This window comes from Danio rerio, chromosome 4 (genome assembly GCF_049306965.1).
Source record: "Danio rerio strain Tuebingen ecotype United States chromosome 4, GRCz12tu, whole genome shotgun sequence".
Lineage (NCBI taxonomy): Eukaryota > Metazoa > Chordata > Actinopteri > Cypriniformes > Danionidae > Danio > Danio rerio.
This window is the reverse complement of record NC_133179.1, coordinates 14,796,587-14,809,682: the sequence shown is the minus strand read 5'-3', so window position 1 is coordinate 14,809,682 and position 13,096 is coordinate 14,796,587. Positions and strand designations below refer to the sequence as shown.

At 36.1% G+C, this 13,096-nt stretch overlaps 1 long non-coding RNA gene across 1 annotated transcript in view; it reads right to left on the bottom strand.

Moving 5' to 3' along the window:
- Positions 1 to 11,083: 11,083 nt before the first annotated feature.
- LOC103910420 (uncharacterized) overlaps positions 11,084 to 13,096 on the bottom strand; it is a 35,869-nt gene continuing 33,856 nt past the window's right edge. Inside the window, exon 5 of the long non-coding RNA XR_012402000.1 lies at positions 11,084 to 11,501. This is a non-coding gene — a long non-coding RNA (uncharacterized lncRNA). The remainder of the gene's footprint in view (positions 11,502 to 13,096) is intronic.

Genomic DNA, 13,096 nt, shown 5'->3' with positions numbered 1-13,096 from the left:
TGTGTGTGTGTGTGTGTGTGTGTGTGTGTGTGTGTGTGTGTGTGTGTGTGTGTGTGTGTGTGTGTGTGTGTGTGTGTGTGTGTGCGTGCGTGCGTGCGTGCGTGCGTGCGTGCGTGCGTGCGTGCGTGCGTGCGTGTGTGTGTGTGTGGTACAGTTTGAGTGTGGACGAGGCTGAAGGTCAGAGAGAAGCAGCAGAGTTTGCACCTGCTGCTGCTCTGCTCTTACTTAAGGAATAGATTGTGTATATATAGTATCATATTGAACTGCATTACAAACTTAATGATTGTTCAGATTTCCTGAAAATATTTACCATGTCCATTACTGGGTGGATCACAAAATGATGTCAAATGGGTGTAAAATCTAATCAGTTTGTGTTAGGATTTATAAAGCTCACCAGGGCATTTAACTTTGCAGTTACAGAAAAGAGAAAACCATATTGTATATATTATTAATAAAATGAAGTATGTTGCATTTGTTATTATATTTGTTTATATATAAACACATTTCTTTAAAATCATGTAACAAATTAATTAAAATATAAAAAATTGTATATGAATACATCATAACATATACATATAATTGCCAAAATAGTATATTATTTATATAATTTTAATATATAAATATTGTTCTATTAATAATTACTATATTTGACATTTATAAATAATTTATAGACCCCCTATTTTTATTTATTTATTGATTTTTTTTTTTTTTTTTTTTTTGTGATTAAAAAATGACATTTGTGGTGGTAATTCCCAAAAATTTGCCAAACTTTTTGCGATCTTTCTCAGATTTCACTTCCCGGAACATCTGACATTATGTACCTCACTCAGGACATGAGCTAGGGCTTTCCCTACCGTAATACACCTAAATCACGGATCGCCGTCAAACTTGTCAATGGCAGGTAATCGTTTTCTCTCGTCAATGGCAGGGAGTAAGTCAAGCAAAATCATTTATCGATTTGGCGCACATCATAGGCTAAATTCAGCCTTACAAAGCAATAATAATGTCCTTCAATTTGTTCACATGCAGCTGCCGTCACCCTTGAACCAATCTCCATCATTGAAAGCTGCTTGCTTTTCTGTCTGTTTCATTACTCCGTTTGTTAGATGTTTGCTCCCACTTTCTTTTGCAGTCTGAAGGGCGTCTAACGCAGGAAACCCCCAATTCGCGCCATGTCATTCACTCGATTTGCTTTGCAAGATTTTCAATCCCATCTTTATTCACTTGTAAATCACAAATACATCCCGTGCGCTGCATATGCAACGTCTATAAGTCATGTAAAACAATTAATTGCAAACTAAAAGAAATATAATTTGATTATATGCTTTAGAATAAAATGCTTTATGAGATTATTTACATTTTTTGTGACTATTTTGCGTTTAAATTAAAAATTTTGCAGGATCACAGAAAATTGTGACTAATAATTTTGCTTTGGATTCAACAATCGCAATATCGCAAAAACTAGGAGGTTTGTTTGTGTGCGTGTATGTATATTTGTATGTATGTATATATATGAGCAATATCACAGGAGTAGCAGTGCGATATGGCTGTATATCGGCACTGGTGGGAGGCGTGCGTTAGCACGAGGCCGCAGGCCGAGTGCCTCAGTGCCCCCACCAGTGCCGATATACAGCCATATCGCACTGCTATGAGCACTTTATGATCTGACTGCAGTGTCGGTTCATCTGTTATTTCTCTCTATATTTTAAGCCTATAATGCATAATTCTAGCCAACGTTATTTTTAATAGATTGACTAATTCAATTGATAGATTTTTACAAACTTGACAGCTGAGATGAGGCTATGTATGACAAAGTCTCTGATTTATATTTGGTGACAATATTTGTGGGTGTCAAAATTAAAGTGCACATTTCCGCTTCTAATATCTAAATCCAATTTAGTTAAATCACAATTGTAGTTTTTTTTAATTGTCAGTTGTATTTAAAGAAAAATTATGCTGAATAAAATGTGTATGTGTTACAATTTTGTTTGGCTTTTGACACATTATTTAAAACATGTGACTAAGGAATAGCTAATTGCTTTTTGTTTTTGGTGGGGCCAGTGAAAATTTTGGCAGGGCAAGTCAAAATCTGAATAGAGCATGTGATTTATTTATTTATATTTTCTTTAAAAAAAATGTATACACTGCCTGTAAAGCAAAAAGAAATCCATAATTAATAAATGTTATGCTATATTTTCTTATTTTCAAATTTTTTTTTTTACACCTATGTACATCTAAATTCAAAAAGCAAAGCACTAATAACACACTTGGGTTTAATGCTTTATAGAAAAGTATTCAAACCAGTGTTATATTGCCTCATCTCTTACCCACATACTGCTACTGTACATAATATCCGTATTTATAAATACCGCTCGGGTTATGCTGAATTCATGGTTCACTGAAATCATTTACATCTTGTCGGTTTACTCGTGTAGGTGTAGGTAATGTACAAACGCTGTGTAAATGATTGGCACAAACACCACAGTCACAGCGCTCACTCAATATGAACCATAACGAGAGCTAAATGATCGACTTCGGATACAAATTCACTCCTGCCTGATTCTCAACGCCTAGTTATTTTATTCCATATCAAACATGTCAAAACACGGCGAGCTGCTGCAGCCCACACATACATCGTACGCCGATTCCTCGCAGACTGAAAGCATTTTTCTCTCCTATTCTCAATATCCCCTCTCTCGAGTTGGCAAATTGAGGAAGGAAATTGAGAGAAGAAAGCGGGAAGAAAATGAAAAGCCCCTCGCTGCTGGACCTCCTGCATATTTCCTTTTGTTAAATGGTTTTTTGGCCCGACTCGCTGCAGGAAATATTCTCCTTTGCTCTCTCTGCCTCCACAGCTCATTAGACCTGAAGATCGCCATCGTCTGTCAAAGCCACAGCGGCCCCGGGAAGCTCTCGAGTCTCGAACCTGATCCTCGTCCTCCTCCAGTGCCAAGAGAGAGGGCCACTGCTGTGTTATCGCTCCAGAGCAGGGGTTTTGCTGTTCAATATTGGGGTTTATATCCGAAAATCCATTAAAATCACATTTTAGAGCAGCTCCCAATTGATTTTTCCCTGACATAAAACCTATGGAGGTTGTGTTTGTTTAGTCATACTCGTACAATTGAAATGACCGTGGGCGGTCTTGTGGGAAATTTAATTGTGTTCGAGATTCAGGGCTCACCTTGTCTCACATCAACAGATTGTTTAAATATATTCTCTGCTATGTAGCTTCTAATTCTAGACACAGCAACTGCTAAGTTTACTAACATGCGAGTCAAATTAAACAGCATTGAGGCTGCACCATCTATCAAAATGATATACTCGCGCACATCTTGTCTGGCAAGCACGAGTGTTTAATCAGTAGTAAAGCTCCTCCGAAAGCCAGAGGGCGCTCTTGTGTGTGGAAATTCCAAACGGCCAAGAAGAAGCCCAGCAAATACCCATAACAGTTGTTCAATAAACAGAAGATTTAACTGCTTTCATTGATTCAGCCTGACTAAAGGCTGATTTATACTTCTACATCGAGTATACGCGGATAGTTCTGCACAGCTTTTGCGCAGTCGTATACTCTTTGCTGTGGCTGATAGCGATGCTGAAGCACATCTGTTACGTGGGTCGGTGTTATTTAATTAATCTATTTATTTATTGCCGGTTTGTGCTTGTTGCGATCGAGTTCCAGGTGGAGTGTTTCTACTCCGCTTATCCAGGATTGGATGATGCCCGTGACGTCACTGGGGATTCCCAGTATATAAGGCTAATAGCAATGGCGGCTCAGTCTCTCTCTCTCTCTGTCTTGCAGTCTCTCGCCCTCCCTCAGCTTGGTGGTGGCTTGCGCTCAGGCAGTCTGGTGCTCCACAAGCCAGGCGATCATCCATCTAAATGCCGCTCCATTTAGTGTTTTGTTCCTGTTAACCTTTTGATTCTTAGTTCGTGATGTGTTAACTAGTTTGTTTATTTTGATACTTTGTTTTGTAGCAGGCAGTGGTTTATTTTTCATAGTCACGTTTTGGTATTTATTTAGTTTAGCGAAGGTAAGCAGTGGCCCGGAAGACTGACCTATTTTTATTCCTTTAATGGGAGTTTAGGTAAGATCTGTCCATTTAAAACAGTATAGTCAGAGACCTGTTTACCTTAGCTACCCTACCTGTCTACTTGATTTTTGTTAATGTTGTGTCTCCTTTGAAAACTTATGATTTATGAAAATTAAACGTATTGACGGAATGTCAATTTATTAATTCAAACGTCTGTGTCTTTCATATGTTCGGCTCAAACCTTAAATGTTGTTGTTATTCGAGCCAGTTTTGAGTTTGGGCCGTAACAACATCTCTCAAAAACTGTAACTACACGTCAGAACGACCAGCCTAATCTCATGAGAAAACGTAAGAATTTTACGTTTTGTCATTTTAGAGGCTAAGAGTTCAGTCATATGAAAATTTTAAAAAGGAGGTGTGGCACCCAACCCCGCACCCTAAACCCAATCGTTATTGGTTGATGAGCAAATTGTACTAAATTGTACGAATTAGATCGTACAAATTCATATAAATTAGCCACTAAATCAAATCGTTACAAAATGCCATGAGATTGCATTGGAATAACGCATAGCGCAAGCGTTAATGAGTAGGGCTGAGAGCATCAGGAGACCAGCGAGCCCGTTGGAGTGAGTTTTTAACAAGTGTTGAGTCCTGTGGAGGAGCTCCATATGGATACATTTGTTTTGTGTTTACCTTATGATTACTGTTGTTGCACATCCGATGATTCCTTTCTCTAAATGAGCGAGTTTGAGCTACTTGTACATTTAGGTAGCATTACAGGTTTAACAAAGCACCCGCACAGAGGAACATAACTAGCGTTTCTAAAGTGTTATTACAGAGCGACACAAACAGATCGCGGAAGTATACAGTAAATGCATGACTGTGCAAACCATGCGCCGTTGGTCACAGTGATCACTCAACGCAGAAGATTTAACATTTAAAGATATTATCGCTTATATAAGTTTGCAGTAAGGATGACAAAAAATGTTGTTTTCAAAGAAACTGTATGTCTATATCTAGATATGTACAAATAATAGCCTAATTTAAACTATAAAAGCAAAGCATCAGTAGGCCATTTGTAACAAAAAAAACGTAAGCATTTGCGCCAAAAAATGTTCTGGGCTTGTCACGGTATTGGAGATGAGTTGTCTGCTAATGTCTTAATTAATTTGGATAGTCTCATGCATTCGTTAGCAAGAACTTTGCTGCAGATAATGCACCGTGGCTGCGTCAGGGACTCTTTGCTTGGAGAAAATGGAATAAAACCATAGTTCAGGTAACTATCTTAGTATTTCCTGCATTTCGTGTTTCCAGTATTGCTAGTGCTCCGACCTGAAATGTTTGGAGCTTCCTCACCCGGGTCCAGTATGCTTACTATTAGCTGCTGAAGGTGAATCAGCGAGACTCTTTTTTTTTTTTCTGGAGGACGAATTACAAATTTGTCAATTTGTTTTGGTCAGCCAGGGGATGAAATAAATTAAGGCAACATGATTTGTCCACTGCTAAAATAAAATTTAAAATATGACGTGACCCCCCACATAGCTCGCTGAAGCCCTCTTTTGGGCCGGGAGCCCCCCTGTTGGGAATCGCAGAGCTAGTGGACTGATGGGCCAAAGTAGAGATGAGTTGAGATGAGTCCAGTTGCAGCTAACCCTCAGTGGTGGCAGTGCTGGTGGGTCTTTCATTCACGCCCTTAAATTCCACAAGAACTCCTCGGATAGACAATGTTCCCGGGTCATGCACTTGGTCAGAAATTAGTTTCAGCTCTGGAATGCAACACTGACCAGTCAGAATCAAGTATGCCAGACAGCCGTACAATAATAATAAAAAATATATATATTTGGCTAAATGTGATGATTGCACCAATAGTAGTAAATATTTTATATTCAATTAAAATTGAATGATAATAATAATATTATAAAAGTAAAATGTCTGCAGCAAAACTAACAATAGTTTCATATTAAGAGTAATTTTATATATTAATATATTTTAAAATCTCTAATATCTCTCTACCATGTGGAGCATGGCAAAAATAGACAGGGCTCACATTTGCTCGCACATGCTGATTTCCAACACTGCAAAATCATTCAGTCAATCATGTAGCATTTGTTCCTCCTGCATGCTTTATTCATGTATGCTAAATCTGAAACAGGCAGAGCGTCAGACACCTGTCAGAGCCGGTGTGGCCATAAAATCCCGGGTCCTCTCCTGCAAGAGTGGGTTCATCTTTGAACTCCCTCCGAGGCTCATTAGCCATTTTAGTGGACTGCTGCTAATTATGAGTTTGTGTGGGTGGCAGCGATTGTGAAATACAAACTGGATGCTCCTGCTGGGCTCTTGCTTTAGCATCAGAGGGGACCCACATTCATGCAGTCATCGGCACGCTCATGAATATATACAAAAAACACATTGAGGACACCTGTGGTGCGCATCTGTTCCTCAGCACACACCTGGAGAGAGAGGGGGAGACTCCCGCTGTCATCTGCAGCACTGGAGAAGATGGAAGATTATAGATTCGCACTTTCTCAAACAGACTTCAGAAAGACTCAAGCTAAGAAAATATCAAAAGTCAGAAGTTTTTCAGTGAAGTTGGAGAGTTATGTTTGATGTTACAAATGCTCGAGTTGGAATTTAGTATTGAATATTTATTTAGTGAAGCGCAGTTCCTTTGTGTACTGGTAATTGTTGCAGTCACTCACTTTTGAAAGGATTGTTTATCCAGAAATGTATAATGAATGTATTTTATTGATAGCCTCAGGCTGTCCAATATTAGGTGACTTTCTATCTTCAGGAGAATATTTAAAGAAGGTTTTAGGAGAGACTGTGGTCCTTGGTGATCCATGAAATGGATTGCAGAATTGAGGAAAAAAGTCAGAATTATTAGGACAAAATGGGTAGAACTGGCAAATATCAACTAACAATTGTGAGTTGTGAAGTACAGTTCAAAGTATATAAATATTTTTCCTGCATGGTCAAACAACCTATTTAAAATTAGCTTGAAACCTTTCTGGAGATTTTTTTGGGAGAAACCAAGCAGCAACCTAATACGAAAGTAACTGAAACTGCAATTCATCGACTGGCCTTTGGGGGGCTGGCTCCAGGACATCCAGATGTTCTCTGACTGCAATGTAAATTGTCCAACTTTGCAGCTGATAAAAACAAGTTTACAGCCTGGTACAAAAGCTCGATTTGGTGCATACAGCATATATTACCCTTCATGAGAACTGTGAGGGGGTGAAATTTTTTATAACTCATAAGTTTTGTTTTTATAAAACTGACAGCTAGGTCTCGCTGATCGCCGCTCGTCACCTCGGATAATTCCAGCTGATTAGCCGCTGAACTCGGCATATATATCGTATTTTTGTTTAGTTTTATGTGGCTTTACACAGTCACTTTCCTTTTGGGATTATTTCCTACAATTATCAGATATTTTTGCCATGCTGTGTGCGCTTAAATGTGCTCACAATCCATTCAAGTTGTCTCCATTTCCCAGGTGAGTGAAATGATATACGTTTATACCATCTCTGTAAATGTATTTGTTTTACTTAAGATAAATTATCATTTATACTTTTCTTCAGACCTGTAAAGCACTCCAGAATCTGACAGATTGATTAGCTGTAGGCTATAAAGCAGTCATCTGAAATGTTGTCATACAGTTTTGTGCCTGAATTTCATAAATAGCTTTGCATTTAGTAACACAGACTATATTTGAAGTAATTTGTGTTTTCCTCCTGTAGAAAAACGTCATAATAACAATGCGTAGTGGCTCAGTGTGTTACAACAGTGTTTTTAAAAGTCTAAACACTTTATTGATATAGTGTACAACCAACCACATGTGGTCAGAACACAAACGAGTCGCAGGTAATGAAGTATTAAGCGTTTCTCCAAAAAAAAAGCCTAAGTAAAATACTAGCAGGCGTTTGTAGCTCCACCACCTTGTTGCCCTTATTTGGTCACCCCCGGAACAAAATGGTGAAGGTTGGCCACGCCCACTTGTAGCCTCATTTGTGCTCTTCAGAAACCTATGAGTGACGTCACAGATACTACGTCCATATCTATTACAGTCTATGGGGGAATCTTAATTTTTTTATGTTCTACCCAAAATCGTTATTTACTTAATTAGTTTGTGTTGAATTGTGTGGAACCCTGCATTTTTTTACAATGTGAGGAAATGTGAGGTATTTTTAAAATGCCAGGCGAGTTAAAGCACTCACTCTCGTCCCCCGGGCTTTGCGATTGGTTTCGGGAATTCCAAATCAAAACAAACAATTACAATTGGCTTAAGGTTGACAAACAAAATTCAGGTCATTGGAACCTGCAGAACCTGGGAAGTTAAACAATTAAAATAAAAAAGTTTTAGGGGGGAAAAAATGATGAAAACTCTTAATTGTAAGAAAAAAAAATTTTCAATGGTAGAAAAAAAGATTTTATAGTCTTTGTCAAATACTTAATGCAGTACTCTAATCAGTCAAAATATTATCAGTTACCAATGACAGAAAAAAAACTCGAACTGTTTAAAATGTAAATTATACCAAGAGAGATTAACCTGGCTGCAATGTTATGATATCAATAAACAGATAAACAGAATATGTATGTGAATACAGCATATTTACAGAAATTATGGAGAAATGGCATGGGTTTACAACGGGGGTCACCAACCCTGTTGGTGGAGATCTACCTTACAGCAGATTTCAGATGCAGCAATTATCAAACACACCTGTCTGTAATTATCAAGTGCCGCTTCAGTTTTCCTAATTAATTGGTTCAGGTGTGTTTGATCAGGGTCGGAGCTGCAGGAAGGTAGATCTCCAGAAACAGGGATGAGGACCTCTGCTTTACAATGCGGTTGTATTATTTAATGCATTTACAAACATGGACAAAACATTTATTACAGTATTTATTCATATTTATTAATGGTAGTTAATGGAAATAAAGTTGTTCATTGTTAGTTCATATTAATAAGCATGAATTTGGATTTTTATAATGCATTAGTAAATGTTGAACTAGGATTAATAAATGCGGAAGAAGTATTGTTTTTATTAATTCATGTTAGTAAATAGATTGGCTGCTGCGCAAAATAAAAGAAACAAGCCCATGTAATGCTGCATCTTAGCATGTTCCTTTTCACATTTGGATTTCATTGCCGATTTAACTGTGTGGGGGCATTTTTTTTTTTGCTCCCTCAACTTAAATCTGTGGCACAAATTGTTCATTTTGAGGTATTTTTGAGCCACAGGCCCTGTTCATTTCCGTCCCTGACTCAGGTGTTCTGGATCCACCGGCTGCAGCTCGGGACCCCATAAGGCATTATTATCATACTAAAGCAATAGCAGATCCAGGCTCCAGTGAGAGCCTGTGAACAGCATTCGTCATTAAATTACTGTCTGCTCTGCTTCCCCAATCAAAAAACCCCCTCAGGCTTAGGAGAGCGCCCTGTCCTAAAGGACACATCACAAATAAGGTCAGATTTCCTCATGAGAGCCTTCCATGTTCTGTTACTGATATTGATTTTGTGACGGCATCAAAGGTTATTTGCAGAAATATGCAAATATAGAATCTTTCATGAATCTGCTAAACATTAAATTAATCTTTTAAAACTTCAGATATACGAAGAGTCCAGATGCAAAAGAAGTGCCATCTGAAATATTCTTCAAAAATAAGCATTTTTCACATGTCTCTTATGTTTATGTTCAATTATTCCACATTAAAGGGAACAAAAAAATAAACTATTCATTTAAATTTACTGCACACACAGGAGCCTGAGAAAAAATTTACATTTTTGCATCTGAACTATTCATATATTATTGAAGGAGTAACCTTGGTAAACTCTGATTTGATCTATTTTTATTTGTTTATTTATTGAGAGTTGTGTAAGAACGATACATTTTGTCCAAGGTGTTTTTTTTTTACTCTAAACCAGAAATACCACACAATCTTGCTTCTCAAATGTTTTCTTTTAAAGATAATTAGATTTTTATTTGATTTTGTTTTTATTTCTATAGGTTTTTATTGGATACATACAACAATATGGTTTTATTTGTTTATTGTTAATTTGTTATTTTAATGAATGTTGAGTAGCAAAATAATACAATGACTTTACATAAATAAAATAAAACAAATTTTGGCTATGTGATGACTGCACCAATATTAGCAAATATTTTATATTAAATTAAAATTGAAAACAGGTTGCTGGGAGGGAGAATAGGGTGTAAAATGTTTGCTGTGTCTACAGGATTATTTTTCTGTAACTGTGTAATCTGTTGTGATATGCAAACTAAAAAAGTAATAAATATATTATACAAAAAATGTGTATACCACTAATACAAAAAGTAAAAATTGCTGTAGCAAAACTAACAATAATTTAATACTAAATGAACATTATATAGTATTTAAATAATATATACATAAAACTATATACAATATATTTAAGTAATATAAACATTACATTGATTACAATTGCTCAATAAAAATATTGTGTTGCCACTGGAAGTACACTTTAAAACATTTTACTCTAATACATTATTCTGAAACCTGATTAAGATTTTTTGTTTCTCAAGTTTTATTATAAGATATTTTTTATTCGAAAGAAATGTTTAGTATTCACCTTATTCTTCGCCGACGAGCGGGCGCAGCCATTTGAATCTTTTGGCTTGAGACTTCCGGTCTCATTCACTTCCATTAAATTTTAGACATTAAAAACTGCTCGTTTCGCTGTTTGATGTCGCAAACTGATATCTTCTTATTATATTATTCTACTTGGTCTGTATAGTCATGCAAACATTTGTTTGTAGAGCCAGTAGTTTGACCTTTTTCTGCCGTTTATTATTCCTAGTCATTTCTCCCATAGGCGACTGAATCGGAAGTTCTAAAACAATCGCGAAAACAGGCGCACTTCCGCATTTTAGAATAAGGTCAATAGTTTATGGTTTATAATATAGTTTAGTTCGTTAAGTATAATTTTTTTTACTAAAAAATGTAATTAAATTGTATTTTCCTGTGCAAGGCAAATATGCATAAATCAGAACCCAGATACTTAAACATTTTTCTTTTTTCCATTATCAGTTATTTTTATTTTACATGTATTTTATTTGTTAATAACATAGTATCTGCGCTCTTCTATTTTCACTATGCATAGACACCAGTTTTCATTCATTTGTTGAGCTGATCGCTCCTCCTCTATAGTCAGTGAGTTCGCCCCAGCACTGGCTCAGACTGAAGAGCATCAAACGGTCATGAACAGCATCACCTTCATCCATTAAACAGCTCCTCCTTAATCCCCCCTTCCTCTTATGTGCACTCGGCTCGGGACGGCCTGTAGAAACATCATTAGCAGGCTGTGGGGTCACTTTAAATGGTTTTTCAGTGGGGAAAGGTGTCCGTTCAGATGTGGTCATGCATCAGTCTGATAGCGGGACCCCTGGGCTCTTCATTACACCTTAGTTTCCGGACAGATTGACTGTGAGGATCAGCCTGTGAATACACAATGGGCCTCAGTGCAGATCACAGACAGCCGAAACTGCAATCAGAGGAAAAATCTCAGAGGAAGAGGTTTTGTGTTGACTGTAAGATTGGGAAAAATCTAAATAATAATAATTTATGTACATATATGCAATGCAAATATCTAAATATATTTACACCCAGATGCATGTACTTGAGAAGCAAAATTCCAATGATGATTTTTTTTCTGAAAGTTAAATGAGTTCACAATTGAAAAATAACAAATAGCTTTTAAAAAGACTTAATAAGATCAAGCAATGGAATATGAAATATAGTTAATTAAAAGGGACAACATAAATATATTTCTGGCCTTATTGGCAAATTTTACTTTCCAAGTTGATATAACTTCATTTAGGATTACTTGGATATTGGTTCAAGTTGAGTTGAGTTGTTTAGTTTAGTCTAGTTTAGTTTAGCTTGGCTTGGTTAAGTTGAGATTGGTTTTGTTTGGTTTGGCTTGGTCTATTTTATTTTATATAAATATATATTTTTTGATCTGGTTTGGCTTGGCTTGGCTTGGTTTGTTTTGGTTGGCTTGGATTGGCTTGACTTGGCTTGGTTTATTTTGGTTTGGCTTGGTTTAGTTTAGTTTAGTTTTTATTTTTGGTTTGGCTTTGCTTGGCTTGGTTTGGCTTGTTTTCTTTTTGGTTTGTTATGTTTTTTTTGTTTTGGCTTGGCTTAGCTTGGTTTGGGTTGGTTTGTTTGCTTGGTTTATTTTTGGTTTGGTTTGGTTTTGTTTTTTTGGTTTAGTTTGGATTGGCTTGATTTGGTTTAGTTTGGTTTGGCTTGGCTTCGTTTGGTTTGTTTTAGTTTGGCTTGTATTTTTTGGCTTGGCTTGGTTTGGTTTTTTTTTTGGTTTGGTTTAATTTGGTTTAATTTGATTTGTCTGTCTATTCATTTATTTAAACAATGGTAAAATGGTGAGTGTTTTATTTTGGTTCTATGTGTAATTATATTTTAACATAACGCTTAGAAATATTATGTAATCATTTTTATGTGACTAAAATTAATATTAAACAAAGTTAGTAAAAAAGGACTTTAAAAAATCATAATAAAGGTTTACTACATGAATAACATAAGACAATAATTTTATTGTTTTATTTCATTTTATTTTATTTCATTTCGACCATTATTTTTCGGTCTTTTTTTAAATATGGATTAATACTTTACTGTAAAGACGTTATTTTTACAGACATGTCTGCTATCTCTATAATAGAATGCAGTGCAATTTAAAATTCAAAACACAAGTTAAACTCCTGTAAAAATTAATATTAAAAATCTTTCTTATTAATACAGTACAATGTGACCTACAGTATTTAGCAGATTTTCTTCTTTCTTTTTTATATATAATATATAATATTCAATTAAAAAGCAACACATTCAACACAGTTTATTGTATGAACATAAATAATACCTCAAACCCTATCCTTCACTTGAGGACAATAAAATGTCAGAACAACAAACTGTCCATACAGAACAGCCATTTCTGAACAGTACATAATGCAGCATAATTATAAAAGCATCATATGCCAATTCAAATTTTACAACCCATCATTAAGCAACTAAGC